At 25.9% G+C, this 17,123-nt stretch overlaps 1 protein-coding gene across 5 annotated transcripts in view; it reads left to right on the plus strand.

Annotated features, from left to right (window-relative positions):
- Window positions 1-17,123, plus strand: part of LOC111040796 (potassium voltage-gated channel protein Shal) — a 67,089-nt gene that overhangs the window by 14,280 nt on the left and 35,686 nt on the right. The gene's annotated exons all lie outside the window — the stretch shown is intronic.

Below are 17,123 nucleotides of genomic sequence, written 5' to 3' on the forward strand. Positions count from 1 at the left end.
ATAAATCTAGAAAAACAATTTTAAATGACAATTTGAAGGAAAATCGTACCTTTGTCATGGTTATTCGTTTTTGAATTTCAACAAAATAATAAAATCATTTGATGAGAAATCGTTATTTTACGCGTGAATATCCAATTTCATCAACGTTTAAACTTCAGAAGGAAGTTTCTGATTTCCACTTCGTGGAATCACACTCAACTTTATTTTTAAATTCCAGTAATAAAAACTTACAAGGAACATTTTATTAAATTTTCAAATATTAGGTATTAATATTTTATTAATATTTTGTATTACAAAATAATTTGAACATTTGGATAATTTTTATGAATTTTGTAATAATTTGAACTTTAAACGCTCATAAAAAAATATCGTGACTATGTAATTTTGATATGTTTTAATAAGTATATGAAAAGTTTATGAAAAACCTTGTATTACACTTTCAAGCTTTTCATATGAACGAAGAAATTTTATCATACATAAAACTTCAGAAAAAATTTAAAAAGTTGAAAATTATTTTATTGTACTACACATATGAATACCACAGAATAATCTAAAATATTATGTATCTTGAATGTATATTTTGAAAATTATTGTATACCTATTAGTTCGCTTATAAATAATCGGTGATAATGTAGTCCTTACATTTATTCATTTTTGAGTTACAACAAAAAAACGAAATTGATCTTGTTAAAAAGTTAATTTGCGTGAAAAATACCGATTTTAAGTAATTTTTTTTCCTGGATATTTTGAAAAATACTAGGAATTTTTACTTTTTTTCCTCTGCGAAAAACCAACTAGATTCACTTTTATATCAGTGACGTTTAAATGCATTTTTTCGACTATAAATCGTGTACAGTGTACACATAGGTACACACAATATCATATTTTAAGAACAATACTTTTAGGACTTAGAATTTTATAGGTACTAAATTTGTGTGTAGGTATATTATTATGAACATGTGCATAGAAACTCATAATAAGTACCTACATACTGTATATTTACTCAGGTACAATATGTATTTATAAATACTAAAGTAGTTTTTCAATTTAATGAAAATAAAAATAAATTTCTATTGATAGGTAAGTATAATATAAATGACATATATTATATAAATTGTGATCAAGTATGAACATTTCACAATATAATAAAAAATGATTAAAATATTCTTGCATTATAAGTGTACGAAAAACTTACAAATGTATAAAATAGTTATCATGAATCCCTAACATCTTTATAATTGTTAACATTTAAAAACTATTAAAATGTAATAACTCGTATAGATTAGGTAGAAAATATGTTTACACTATATAATATTCTGATATTTATTAAAATTGGTTCTTCATATGTTAAATAATTTCATAAATAAACTAAGACATATGATATAGCTACCTAATTTATTATAGGTTATAAATTAATTTAACTTATGAAATTCAATATTTTTTCTAAAAAGGTTTTAATTTTTTCATTTTAAGTTTACACTTTAAACTTAATATTGAAAACACATTTTTATCTCAAACAACTTAACTATACCAACAGTAAGGCGGCTCATATTTCCAAACTAAACGTGTGAAAGTTTTAATTTATTCCTTGGCAGGATAAGATTATATCTGACAAGGATAAGAGTTATAGTCTCGCATAAAAAATATTCGGTTTATGCAAATATAAACTTGTGTAGAAACGAAATCTACGATAAAACCACATTTTAAATTTTTATACAGTCGAACTGCTCAAACGTTATCATAATATGCCTATTAATTATATTTATCCTTACATTTTACAGGGCTAATCAAACTTTCTAACTTAGACTTGAGCAGTCACACTATATAAATTGTTATAACTCCTATAGTAACAACTATTAACTATGGACCTTATATGAATAAACTTGTATTTATTATTATATAATGTTGCTATCGTTTTTACCGGTATTCTTGTGTTTAATCAAATTATTAACAATGATTCAATAGTTCAATACTACTTGTCATATATGCTATTTTGATTTACTAGACTCAGTAAACAGAAAACAAAATTATCTTTTTACAATTTGAACTATTGTTTAAACATTTCAACGTATAAGAATTTACTATAAGTTATTACCTACTAATGACACTAGTATAGAGACACTGTCTTAAATGCTTAGTATATTTTTTATGGCCATCAGAAAAAAATGTATTTCTTAAATGTATAAACACGAAGTAGATAATTGCAATAATGTTTATATATATGCAGCTTATGGTCGAAACAAAGTAAAGACCAATTAAAAAAAAAAAAAAAATAATTAAATATATAAAATAACTGCCATTTACAAACTATAATTCACTATTATACATTTTAACACATTATAAGGTTTTAAATTTTCTTTTAAGTTTAAATTAAATTTTTAATTTTAAAATAATACCTAACCTACCTTCATATCATATCCACAACACAATGTGTCATGCATTATTTATTATTAATGTTATAATAATATATGTATGTATATATTTATACCTAACTATTAGTATTATTATTACTTCCATTAACACACCGATGATACAGAAGATAAATTACTTTTAAATTCGAAAAAATAAACTTATACAATATATTACTTTCAACGGCTTCAGGTCAAAATATAAATCCATGCAAATCGAATTTGTTTCCTCAAGCATTTTGACCTTAATAACGTAGCATATATTAGTTAACCATATATATACTTTGTATAGATTTTTTTGCATGTTCAGTAAATTTTCGTATCTTTCAACAAGGATATGATTTTTTTTGTATGGGGTTTGATTTTACGTATATTCAGCACATAATTATCACTTAATTGTTACTTGAAGTTAAATTGATCCCTCGCTTAACATTTAAAGTAAATATATTAAATTGTACTATTCGAATTAAATTATCCGCGTTCACATTGGTATTTTGCAAAAGCTCGTATATTAATTATAAATTATAATTTAAAACGAATATTTTTGTTATATTCTTACTTTATTTTATTTTTCAAAGACAGATCTATTATTTTAAACAAACGGTTAAAATTTAACTTCTTTCTATATTTTATTAACCTATCAATAGGTACCAATTATTTATTGGTTACGATGTACTATGTACAAATTATTGTGCAAGCTATTAAAATGTTTACTTATAATTTTAGAGGTTGGATTTTTATGGTTTTACATATTTGTTTCTAATCTATACAGTTAAATTTGAGTGAGAAATCTTTAAGAATCACGAAACACAGATTTCATAGGAAAAAATTTATTTTGCATAAAAATCATATTTCGGGGCTAGAGAATATTTAACACGTTAGAGAATATTTGAGAATATTTTTATAATATCTGGCATATAATGAACATATTTCATGTTTATCAAAACTTGGATAAATACAATGTTCACTAAATGATTTATTTCTGGGTTTTAATAAAAATTAATCTCCAGGTATTCCTTATCGATTGCGATACCACATCGGTTATTCGTTGCTGTCACGACTATCCATCAAACAATATATAGTTATTAATTGTTATTGTAAAATTAATTTAATTAAATATATTTAAAACCAAATTAATCAAAAATAAATTTTAACTGAATTTTTTTTTAATATTAAAATAATATTTTGCATACTTAAAGACATAAAACATCATATATATGGTATTTTAAAGGAATATTAAGAGAATATATTGCTTATTTTTGTGACATAAAAACATCATATTTTAAGGATCTTAATAGAATATAAATCCGACCTCTACTTATTATTCATGCAGGTATTACTAAATTAAAGACGAGATTTTGTTGCATTTTGTCCTAATTAAAAATAAAGAACATTTTAAATGTAATTATACAAATTGCATAAATGCAATACTAGCCTAGCCTAACCTAACTTACTATTTGTATTTAATTATAATGACGCATACTCATACTATTTTAGCCTAACCTAACCTAACTTACTATTTGTATTTAATTATAATGACGCATACTCATACTATTTTAGCCTAACCTAACCTAACTTACTATTTGTATTTAATTATAATGACGCATACTCATACTATTTTCATTACCTTCCATAATAGTGTAATTTTACGACTACCTACATAAGAAGTACCTACCCAATGCCACACTGAAGAAATAACTTTTGGTGACCTTGATTCTTTTTGTACTCTTTGTATAAGTTTTCTTTTTAAAACTTATTTTATAATTATATTTTATTTTATTCTAATGAAGCTTAAATTAATAAAGTTAAACCAATTCGTAATGATATTTTTATTTTGTCAACACAATAAAATTATAACAGTAAGTGCAATGTATCTAATTGCATATAAATAATAAATAGTAGCTACATTAAATACAAATTACACAATCGATTTTCTTAATATACCTATTTTACTTTAAACCATAGTAGTTTTTATTATTATTGTATATGATGATATACTTTAAATTATAATTCTTATTAAGTGGAGAATGAACAATTTTTTAAAAGTTAAACTTTTTTTTTAGAGCTACCTGGTGGGTGAGTCTTGGAAAATGTATAATTATTAAGGTTGGGCCAACTTGACCTTTTACAATAAGTTATGAAGCTGATTAAAAACAATATAAATTAGAAACGTATTATCTAAACAAACATTGTTATATATTGTTATGTTGGGTAACAGTAGCTTAAGAAAACATCGTAAAATAATATGCCGATGGGTACCTATATTGTTTTAACTCCCCTATGTGTTATCATAATATTTGCTTTGCACGCTTCGTGCGTTGGACACTTGGACACTAAATATCGAAAAAAAAACGTAAATAATTATCGATATCAATATCAAATAAAATGTATGAATTAAAAGCCCAATATAATTTGACACTAACAATAATTTTATATTTCTGTTCATGTTCATATTTTTAAATACTTACTATTGATAATTAAAAATATAACCCATTGCCCGTTTTCCTAAGAAAATAATGGTAAAAATTAAATGACAATTAGGTGGTTGTCAGTTAAAAATACCAATTAAAATACCTTCATTTAAATTATATTTATGTCGATGGAGCCGAAAATGAACAACTGAAAAGTGATCGAATCCCTACATTTTCCAACTTTTAATTAACACAACAAAAAACTGTACAGACTTCTCATATTGTTTTCTTATTTTTAATTCCGATGCATAAAAAACACACTAAAACATCAGAAATACGAGTATATAATTAAACCCACTTACCTATTACAAGTGACTAAATTCTGTAATATACTTAAAATTATGTAAACATTTTGAAAAAATCATTACTTGATACTAACAAACAACACAGATGTATTTCGATTCGTTTACCTAAAATTTAAAATATTTTTATATTTTTGCTTAATATGAGGTAGGTACCTCGTTTACTTGTATAATTGGCAAGCCAATAAGCAACAGAGAGATTTAACTATTTTAATAATATTTAGTTTACATTTGATATTTATAAATGAATAAATTTGTCCATTTTTACATTTATTTTAGTTGTTAATTGGTACTTTGATTGCAAATATATTCTTACAATTAACTATTCTAAATTAGAAATGTAAGTTATTCTAAGGTCACATTTAATAAAGAATATACACGTTTTTATAATCTAATTACTAACTGTCTAACTTGTAGTATGTTCCGAATCGATACAATCATAGGCACAATCATATGTGTCCATAACTCCACGTTAGAGTTAAACTTAATTTACATAGCATTATGTAAAACAGTTCTTCCGAATCTTGCATGTACTCACTGATTTAACATATTATTTTTCAATAAGGACTACCACCTGATTTATGCTTTTAATCCTGCAGTTCAGTATAATATTTGGAGTTATGTGAATTCTTATTTTCAGATTGTTAATGGATTGAACATGTTTTCGTTTTTCCGTTATTCGTAAGAATCGCGTCGGTCCAGATAATAAGATATCGATATTGGGCCTTGAATTTTAATCAACAAACCTATAATTTTTAAAACTGTAACATAAAAATAAAAATAAATTGATTTAAACTATCTAAATTAGCCACATATTTATTTAAGTTAACATGTATATAGATATGAAACATGTTAATATAATTATATCGATAGGTAACAATTTACCACAACCAATTAAATTATTTGATTCATAGTTTTTCGTTCTTTATATTTTTCCCTTTAAAGTTATTCAATATATTTGAATACATACATTATAATATTTAAATTATATGTATCAATGATTAATGAATCAATGAATGTGTGGCAACTTCTGAAATTCTCTATATTTCTTAGTTTTCTTATCTCTTTATAGTTCATTACAAGTTTAATATGTTATCATGCTAAAGTATAAAGTATGAATTCTTGCATAAGTAAATTTAACATTTAAAATACTAGGATACGGTATTAAATCTTAATTACGGTTTTAATGACTTATATTTAAAACATATTATATTTCCTGCTCAGACTATGTCATTTCGAACCTAAAGATTTAGCATAAATTTAATATTTAAATAAAAAGATACAGTAACTTAATAACACTATTTTATCTACCTGTTTCAAATTTCAACTTGAGGTGATAGCATATTTAAAATAAATTTGTATTTATGTACAATGTAGGTAGGTATCTATCAAATATTGAAAATCAATTGTACTTTTAATTGTTTTTTTTTTTTGTAAAAATAGGTGGACACTACACACATTATACGTAGGTTTTTTTCAAAGTTTGTAATTCAGCATAATAGTTTTTATTATGTGAAAAATGCAACACTCATGACCATTTTAAAATTATGTTAACATCAAACACAATACAGCCACTTCTGTGGTCCACTCAAAAAAACTATTGTTTGATTTAAACACCAGCTTTAACCTCTGTGTGATTAATATAATAATTATACCTCTATAACTATAGCTTAAAATAATTAAATGAACAAATAATATATTATGAGTCTACTGAATTTAATTATTCTACACGAAAAATGTTATCTAATAATTAACAAATTGTATGATAGGTACCTAATGCATATAGTTATAGGTACTATAGTATTCTGAAAAAAATATTTAAATTGTTTGTGTGAAGAACTGGGGAATGCTGGACGTCTGAACAAAAGTAATTCGTTCTCATTTAGTTGTTTTTATTTTAAAATTCAATTCACAACTTTATTAAAAATATCTATATCAATAAAAAAGCAATGTTTGTGTGTGTGTGTGTATAAGCGATCTACAGCCAAGTCTATTGCACTCAAGGTTCTGAAATGTGGTACATAGGTAATCCTATACCCGAGGATGTGTACTTCAGAGCTAGTTTTAAAAATTTTGCATTTTAAAGAGGGATTTGTTGGCTCACGGAGAACGAACATTTTTTGTTTGTTTAGGGTTGACATTAGTTACATAAAATAAAAAAGTTATTATAATTGTATTTAATTTTAGACCTGCATATATTATTTTATTTGGTGAAAACCATCCAAATTACTGTGTTAAAAATATACGTCGTTTATATTCAAAAGAGTTTAAGACAAGATAAATCCACTGACATTATTTAATTTGTTACAGGTAACGCAGTGTAGGTTCAGCTAGTAATATATTTTAAATATACCATGATCATACATATAGACAATAATATTATGCACAAATATATACATTAAACAATTATACAATCTATTATTATATTCGTATACAACTTGAAAAGTATACATAACAACTAAGCAATTAAAATACATACATATAGCATATATAAACATAATTTATATCATACATCAATTTTATATTACACTATGTCACTGCCTATTTAATGTGTCTACATATATACTATAAAGGCAGGCTTACCTACAACACTATAATGATACATAAATCGATAGTCGATACCTATTCTTGTTAGACGTTGATTGAGCGATATTCTTTATACGGTTTCAAAATTTAGGTATATAAAGGATTTTGATTTATATTTAGATTTATTGGTGGAGGCACAAACACCACATGTGTACAGTCAACATAATCAATCGACTGTGACATCAAGAAATCCAGTTTCTTCTTAAAAACACTCATTAAATTAGTTACACTATAAAGGTTTAAATATATATTTTATCTGTAAAAAAATACTTTAGATAAATGTACCACTAGTTACGGATTTAGGTAAGTTCATGAATGTCTAAAAACTAAATCCAAGTTCGAAAAACTTTGAGTCGATTAAACACACATATAAAGTTAACTTGAGTAACACAATAAAAAAATGCTAGCTTTTACTTTTCACAACGTGTCTAACTGATATTGTTATTTATTAAAATACTATTATTGGTAAAAATGTCTAATTAAAAATTTTGACTTGCTAAATGCCTACAATTTCTGAATAAACATTCTAAAGAATCTTTTTATCGAAGTTCATAAAATTATGTAGGTAAAACATATTAAAAATATATGTACATAAACAAGATACTTTGTATTAGTTCCAATAAAAATATTAAGGAATAATAAATAGTTAAATTAATGTTATCTGTTAATACTATGAAATTGTGCACTTGTATCTAACTTTGTAGGTACCTAACATTTATAGAAAATCTGTACTTATTTGTATACAGCACAAGATAACCACAATAAAGTAATTGGATAAATAATACATTGATTTTTATAGCAACCTACATGTTTGTGGTGTATCTTATTTTTACATTTACACACTAACTTTATTCTGTTATAGTAGGTTTTATCAATTTGTAATATAATTAATTTTAATGAATAAATATTGTAATTTCAACAAAATAATCCATTGAAACATTAACCATTAAAAATATTTTTTTTTTTATTTCATTCCACAAATTTTCACACTCAAAAGCGACCATACTAAATTATTATTATTTGGTTCACTTAGAGATTTAATCGTTCTTTAAGACACTTGTGTGAAATAATGCATACCCGTATAAATTATAAACGTTTCAAATTAATTATATACATGATGAATAATTACCTATTTGATAATAGTTAACTGATTTTACCATACTTGCAACTCAAACAATATAATAATTCAAAGTTCATGATTTGATTAATTATACGTGGATAATTATATGGATCCTAAAATTGTTTATAAACAATAAAAACTTTAAGATATTTAATTTTCAAACTACCACTGACCAATTTACTTAATAATGTTTACATATGTTTAAAGTTCTACACTTGTGTTTAGTAAAATAATTTAATGTTAATACTTTTTTTTTAATATAGGTAAATAATAAATGTATACCTAGGTATATATATATTGATACTCGCATTTATTTAACATACCTATATGAAAAAAAAGTTTAAACGAATTATTTGTATGTAGTTAAAATAATATACATACGAAATACCTCTTAAGAGTGATTATTTTGTAAACACTTTAAGTAGGTATTTCAATAAGTCTTCTAACGTTTTTCAATATTTTCTTCTTAGAACATGTAAAGCTGTTTAAAATTTGTCCTTACTTTTTTCATTGGTTTATTGGCTTATTTATTTATCAATTATTATGATTTCTTATTCTTATTTATTCTAATAACTTATACTTTTAATAACTAACCAAAAATATAATATTATTCTAGAGGTCTTTTAATTTATAAAATTAAAAATGTTTTATTGCTCATTACTCATTACTCACTATTTATCTAAAATTTAAATTCTAATAAAAAGTATTATTTCAATATTTAATATTCATTGTTTGTACATCAAAATGTCCATACAAGTGTTCTGTTTCAGATATTGAAATTAAAAATATGGGCTTCTATTAATAAAACAAAAGTATATAAATTAATTTGTTACTAGTTAAAAAAATAAGGTATCTTAAAATTTCTAAAAAGAAAAATTATTCGAAATAATGAGTATGTACCTATTATTGTTAAAATAATCATTTGATATTTCTGTATGAATAATTAAAGAACGATATAAAATACAATATTAACAATAGGTAGGTACTTACTAAAAATGCAAACTTTAAAAAGGGAGTAAAATCTATATTGTGTAGTGTGCAAGTATGTAATTTGCATTTTAAAACATTAAAAATTCGGCAATTCAAGATTGAGCAGTTATGGTTTTATACCAGGTTTTATATCATTTCAAATTTGTGCTCACAATTTAAATAATATATTGAGATCAGTATTTATTTAAGAACTTCCTAGTTTAAAACTGTCGCCAATTATTTTATTAATAAAAATATGTAAATTATGATAACTACAAATTGAAGATCTACTATAAAAAAATCTGGGACATTTTAGCTAATAACTTCTGCGGTTAAAACAAAAATATGTAAAATAAAAGAAAAAATTAACTAATTAATGAAAAACAAAATGTAACGTCAAAGATTAAATTAGCAATACATTTTACCTAACATACATTTTGTATGACATATTTTAATAATTATATTTTTAAGTTATATCAATAAATAGTTTAATTGTTTGTACAACGACAATATTATTTCGTTGAATCAGATTTAACATTACAGAAATTAGAAATCTATTGGAGATAATTTTTATTTTATTTTCATCTAATATCGACATCTCGATACATTGAAGAAAAAATATAGCAAGTAAATATAAATTCAACATCATTATAGTAACTTAATAAATAATAAATGATAAACGCCCAGCTATAATAGTTAAGTATTCCGACCACCATATGAATCCAAATGAGGTAGGATTTACTAACCACTACAGAGGAAGAAAATCTTTCTTTTTGATTACAACAAACTAAATTACATATTATGTGCAGTACCTACAGTATAAAACAAAAAAGAGTAGCTATATATGTAGTGATCTACAATTTTTGTGAACAAGAAGAAAAATTTAAAAAAATTAAATTTAGTTTTTATCTACTGAATTTTTTGTAAACAATTATTATTCTATTTTCCATCAAGTGATAAAGCTTTTCGGAATATCTTTTATAGGTTCTAATACAGTTGTCTTCTATTTTTTTTTATCATAACAGAAGCTTTTTGTTTGAAATTCAAATAAATAAATTTGCTACGTTCAATATGTAGGTATATAAATTAAATAGGTAGCAAATCAATGATATATTAATAAACCCTGCTTAAAGCTAATACGAGGTTAGTAGTGTGGGACAATGTAAAAATAAACAAGACAATGTCATGTCGACCCTTCCCCATACCACCTGCTGTTATATAAATTTCAAATTACCATAGTTAATTTATTCACTGTAGAATTAAGGCTAATGTTGACGACATTATTCCAGAAGTATAAACAAATATGTATTTTTAAAATACAAAAATGTTTCTTAAAAACGTTGTTCAAAAAAAACTATTCTTCGTGTACTTTGTTGAAAAATTTGAGTAAGTAATTTGAATTATTTAAAATACACATATACAACAATTGATTTTTTTTATGAACCCTATTAATTTAATGACGCTATTAGTGAGAGTTTCAAGTCTCTAGCATTGATCATTTTTTAATTTAACAAAAAAACTGAAATCAATAATAGTATTATGAATATTGGGGTGTCGTAAATTGGAGCATTTTTCAGCGGTTCTCAGCAAGTTTTTCTTAGGGAAGTATGCATTTTACGAAAACGAGATAAAATCAAAATATTGCCTCCTTAAAGTACAATTTACATCCAATTCGCTGCCGGTAACACGATAAGCACGAGAGCCGAGAGGTGATCAATCCAATGCATTTTTTGGTTAGAATCCATAACCGTAGACACATGAATAAAAAAATACCTTACTTCAAAACTAGTAGATTCTTTGCATTTACTTAAAATCCAAAATTGCATACAATATATTTAACGGATGTGGACCTTTTAGATCGGTTAAGTTTACTAAAAAGTTTAATAGACGTTAAAGTATAACATTATAATATGATGGTAACTAAATATGTATATAATATACAATTCACCATCAACTGAGAAAATATAATTATATATTTAATCAACCCTTTTTTTAATTTTATAGATCCAATTTAATCTTAGTTTTTTAATCATATATATATGTACCTACTTTCTGTGTATAAACTAGTTGCGTCCGCCATATTATGTTGAAAGTGATGCACTTTTTTTGTATACACTTACGTACTTGCATTGCGTATTAAAAATAATTTTTTTATTATTATTTATCATTCAAAATGGTATTGATAAAATAGTTATTCCAATGTAATTAATAAACTAAATTAAATATAATGTATAAACACATATTTTTGTTGAGTATTTACCGCCTTTCTCCCCGCTGCCACCGCCACCGCTTAAAGGTCGTAAGTCTTTGTTGGCGTATAACAATTAATTAATTTATATACGTATCAATATTTAATCCATACATAAATATATCATATTTTATTAAAATAAAGCGTCTGTCCATTGATCAATTAGAGACAACTACAGCCTGCAACAGCCTCAGCTACCATAACAATATAATAGTTTAGGTGTTATAACTTATAACACCAAAACGACACACACGACTGCATGGATCGAGAATCTTAGTTAGAATTCATCACAGTATCATACTGTACAATACAACATACGCACTTGTGGATTAAAAAAAAAAACAACAACAAAGTAAAAACCTCAAAAGATGCCAATCGTGAATCGAGGAAAAAACGCAATGACTGTTTCATAAGACTGACCGACGAGTAAAATCACAGTTAAATGCTCGGTACGAGTACCGTTATCAATATGTGTTAATGTGAAAACGATATTCCTCCTAAACGACGCATATCGTTTTCCTTAGTATAGGGAATCAGAATTTGGTATCGGTGACAATTGATTAACATGAGTTATTAGTAGACGCTGTGACCATACTACGTACGATCGAGCTGATTCAGCTTCATGGTGATAAGTGACCTGTGATATCAATTTATAAATAACATAAATTGACAGATCAGGGAGTATCATTTGACACGGTTACATGAACATGGCAGAAGTGAAATAGCGCCTCTACTATTAGGCCAGACCACGTGGTTTTAGAATTTCGCGGAATTTCACCAATAAATGTGTCGGTGAAAAGTTCCCGAATACGTCGGTCTATGAATTCCATAAATAATATTAGGTATAATATATTCCATAATAACTCCAAAATACTCATGTTCTAACCTTTTAACCCGTGGCTCTCCGTACTCCGGAAACTACAGTAAACTTAGTATAAGGTATACGTATATCCAAGGTGTGTAAGTAACCACGATGTTTTCCTTAATTAGTCATCAGTTGTCGCTGCTTGTTTCATCCGAGTCCGTATCGGTGTCTCATACTCTAACAACGGTTTTATTCGTTGCAATTTGCAAGCAGAAATCCAAATAATCCATCTATACATGGATAATTTTATTTTATTAATGATGGAGACCGTCAGGCGTCAGTGACTTGGTTAAAAGATATAATAAGGCATTGAGATAGTAGAGGAAATTCAGATTTATTTTTGTTGAACTGCAATGATTTCCTTTTCTAGTCTTGTTTTGCTGTATTTAAATTTTAAGTATCAAAAAAAATGTATTGTGCCATTTCGTTTTTTAATTCTTTTATATTTAAATTTAAACACCAGTAAATGAACGAACGATAAAACCCTGTTAATAGTTAATGGTACAACTAATTTAACATAATATAATTGTTGTATAAGTACATAAACTATTTTTCCAAAGCCTATATTTTCAATTTTATTAATTGTAAGCAAAATATTTTTTTTTACTTTTCTAGTGAATTAACAACACTGTATTTGCTTAATAAATATTTGTTATTCTTACAATCCAGTACAAAAACACCAAGATATGACAGTTGAAAATTTATTTTAGTTAATTAAAAACTGTAAATGCATGTTCTCGACATGTACATTGCTATTATTATTTATGATTTACCTTTGAAATCCAATTATCGTGTCTATAATACCTAATTTTCGAAAGGAGTCGTTTTTGCAAGAATAAGACATTTTACATTATTGTTGCCTGTAACTCATGAATTATTACATCTAAATAATACATCTATAACTACTACTAAATGTGCCAAGAAAAATAAAAATAAAGTTTTGAAAAGAACGAAAATTTTTAATTAAAACCTGTTTAATTGATTTAAATTTTTGTAGTAACTTAAAAACAAAGGCCATTTTTCGTAAAATATAAAACTTTCAAAATATTTTAAATCATTTTGAATAATGTATAGAGATTTTTATTTTTCAATTTTTCTATAAACACCGGTAAAAAATGTTGTACAAGGTTCTTTGAAGTTGAGTAATAGTAGTTAGAAAATATTAAAGATACCTACATATGCATAATTTTTTACATTTAATATTTAAAATTCAAATTTTAATAAGGTTCACAAGAATCATGAAAATTTGAAAATTATTTTGTAGTTAAAAACCATGAAGTTTTCATAAATAATTCATATAGTACCTACCTAAAAAATATAAAAAATTTCAAATTTGAACGAAATTAAATATTAAACAAAGAATAACATATTTTAGTAATTTTGTTGCAATTTAAAAATATTAACCGTGGATACTTAAAACGTTTAAAGTATATAAGTACATTATTATATTTTAAACACACAATGACATTTTCAAATTCATTGATTTCCGTAAAAATTAATTCAATCTACTTTATTAATAATAGTAAAATAAATTACTTTTATAGCAATAATAATATCATAAAATATACTTAATGATATAGGCTGACAGATCATCTTCACTCAGAATCCATTAAAGTGATCCCAGATGAGTATTGTCCAGCAGAACGCTATAACAGCAGAACACTTACCCACATTTTTTATTTTTTTTTATTTTGGAATTTGAGATTCATAAATAAATAATGTATAAACAATGTTTCTATTTAATTAGATACATTCTGGTTAACTCCTTTTGGATGCAAAGCTTTGATAAGTGTTAAGTTTCTAGCTGTCATTGTAAACTTGGTAACAGGCGGTACGTAACAGTTTTGGAGGGCAAGTATTAACCCATAAGAGTACCTGATCTATAGTTCTAATATAGCCTTCAGCAGATTAAAAGTGTTCTATTCAATAGTTGAACTATAACAATTTTAAAAAATATATATATTATCTAGTGCATGACTTGGAGGGGGGTGGAAAATATTTGTACTTTTGGGGGCCAAATTTCCGAGTACCATAACGCAATAACGCATAGCTAATTATTAATTATTCTATGCCATTACATTTAGTTCATGCGACAATAATTATTAGGCACTTACGTGATATGTCAGTAAGATTTAAGATCCAAACTAAATTATGTACATCATTGTCTGATTTTGTCAATCTCTAGAGTATTCCGTATGTGAACAGTAGACTTTTTGATTTTAATTCAAAGTGTATACAAATGACAATGAAGTCTAATTTTAAAGAATTGTTTTGATTCTTGAAAGTAAAGTGTAGTTTTTTATTTGTCTTTACTGAGATTTTAAATTATGAAATAGTATTATGAGTTTTTAAAATATTTGATTTCTTACTCGATGCAAACAATTAAACATTGGAATACCTACATCATAAGGACTTTGCCCGATTTTTAAAAAGATTTTTTTAAATTCTATGTGCTGGAAGTAGCAGTGGAGTATTTATATTCATTCATACAACCACTATATCATATACATATACAATCAGTCATCTATAAATATCGGTGACTACAAATTTGTAATGGTTTTTCTCAAAACTTTAACTTAAGATAATTTATTCGGAAAACTTGTAATGGTTTATAAAATTATGATTTTCATTGCCATTATGGTATTCTCCTTGTCGTCTAACCAAAATTAATGTTTTTCAATACTGCAGAGTAATAATAATTGTGGTATTAATATTAAAAATTCTAATTGTTACAAGGAATTATTGAAAATATACACTCACCAACTACAAAAGCCTTCAGTTCCAGTATACTTTTCCCGGTCCTTCCGGAATATAAGAACGCGTGTTCTTTTGAAAAATGTATTGTAAATAAATATAATATATTTTATACAGTGTAGATACTCAGTACCCATATATGGTACCTCCGCTTGCCAGCAGTGTCCCCCACGAAAAAAGTCAAGGTGGCTGTTACTCTCTAGCCCAGTGTTTCTCAATCTTTTTATGTGGCAACCCACTATTAGACACGTCTTCTGCTAGGCGACCCATACAAAAATTTCTAGATGACCAAAATATATTTTTATTTGGCAAACTAGCTCACCAGCTACTTGGTTTAATGCAAAACTCATCCTCACAGGATGCATATCGAGCAGTGTATGCGAATATGAACTATTTTCACAAAACCGTGGGGAAAGTAATAAGTCTTATTTTCTCAATTAAATCTTTCATCGGCACTCAATACACTCATTTTTTTTTTACATTTTTCACAAGAATGACGGAATGAGCACTAAATTATAAGTTATTTAGATTATATAGATAAAACAAGCATGAAAAATTACAATAAATTAGTATTTACAAGACTCTGCGGAAGCAGGATAAATCGATAAAAAGCGATCGTGTGACGAGTCGGCCCACAGCTATCGACGAGCAGTAAACCGGAGAGTCAAGGTGGACTTAATGAATTGGCGTTTTGCATTCCCCTATTCGACGAGAGTCCGGATTGGCAATTTGTGTACGCATCGCATCATCGTGTTACTGCCGCTCGAACCGTAACAGAATTATTAATGTTGAAAACGCTAATCACAATACCCAATACGGTCGAAACATATTGTTGAAATGTTTGCGGCAGAGTAATAAGTACCAATTAAAATATACGAGATGAAACCATATTTTTTTTTCCACCATAAATAAAAAAAACATAATAGCAAATGCCAAATCGCCAGGCTTACATTTTATCGGAGCAAAAATAAAAATTAAATGTCCCAGTAGTATTCAGAGTTGACTTCCGATCTCAAACGCATTATTATACACCTATATTACAGGGATTAATGCGCGGTAAGCTGTGTTTTTTTTTATATTTTTTTTTTCGGAATAAAAAATGCGATTCCGATCAAACAAAAAACACAAATCCCTTTATTTCAGACGACCTGTTTTTGTTCATATTTATATATAGAATTTATTGTTGTTGTTTTTTTTGGTATTTACAAATTAATTCTAGTGTAGTAGCTTTTCTAATTGTTGCAGAAGTCAAATCGTAAATTTAGGTTTATATGGCCGCCATGCCGTACCACCCTACACAAACCGTTAACAGTTTTATGAAATTAACAAGAGTTATAATTTAAAAAAAAATTATAACAAATGAATTATTCTGACGTCCACTTACTACCATTTTTAAAACT

Source organism: Myzus persicae, unplaced genomic scaffold (genome assembly GCF_001856785.1).
Source record: "Myzus persicae strain clone G006 unplaced genomic scaffold, MPER_G0061.0, whole genome shotgun sequence".
NCBI classification, from domain to species: Eukaryota; Metazoa; Arthropoda; class Insecta; order Hemiptera; family Aphididae; genus Myzus; species Myzus persicae.